At 39.0% G+C, this 762-nt stretch overlaps 1 pseudogene; it reads left to right on the top strand.

Moving 5' to 3' along the window:
* Positions 1–315: 315 nt before the first annotated feature.
* LOC122937224 lies at positions 316–434 on the top strand (annotated as a pseudogene).
* Positions 435–762: the final 328 nt, after the last annotated feature.

Consider the following 762-nt stretch of genomic DNA (forward strand, 5'->3'; position numbering starts at 1 on the left):
CTGCAGGGGGATGAGAGAAGCCTCCCTTTCAGACACGATGGTGGCAGACATCTGCTTACCATAATTAGAGATGAGCTAATCAAAGTGGAATTCGATCCGAATTTCAGGAAAAATTTGATTTGCAACGAATGTCAATTTCCTTGTGCTTCATGATTTTCCTAAAATGGCTGCTGCATGTGTGAAAACATGGGACAAGGAACTCTGGGAAGGCAGAAAAAGAAAAATATATACGCAGTTCATTTCTGCAGTTATATGTGGTGAAAGCGTTTAGTGGCGTATTTCAGGACAAAAAGAAAAATATATAGCATTTTGCATGTCAATGGTTATTCTAAGCTGAATGTACCTGCACTCGTCAGATCGCAGAAGATAAGCAGCTTAAGGCTTGGCAAGTACCAGCTTGGGAGACTGGTTGGGAATCCCTTGTTCCGTTGACTCATAAAGGTTTTTTTTTTTTTTTTGCCGTTTTTTTTTCTTTTTTTTTGCCTTCCTCTGGATCAACTTGCGGGATAACAGGCCGAACTGGATGGACAAATGTCTTTTTTCGGCCTTATGTACTATGTTACTATGCTTCTGCAGTTATTTGTGGTGAAAGCATTTAGTGGCCTATTTCAGTACCAAAAAATATGAATATATATATATATATATATATATAAAGTATAAAAATCTACCGGCAGCACCACCTATGGAAAAATTGGGTGCAGAGTCCAAGGATGGCAACTGGAGCTTACCCACAATAGACAATGGAAAAAATTGGACAGCACT

Source organism: Bufo gargarizans, chromosome 4, assembly GCF_014858855.1.
Source record: "Bufo gargarizans isolate SCDJY-AF-19 chromosome 4, ASM1485885v1, whole genome shotgun sequence".
Taxonomy (NCBI): Eukaryota; Metazoa; Chordata; class Amphibia; order Anura; family Bufonidae; genus Bufo; species Bufo gargarizans.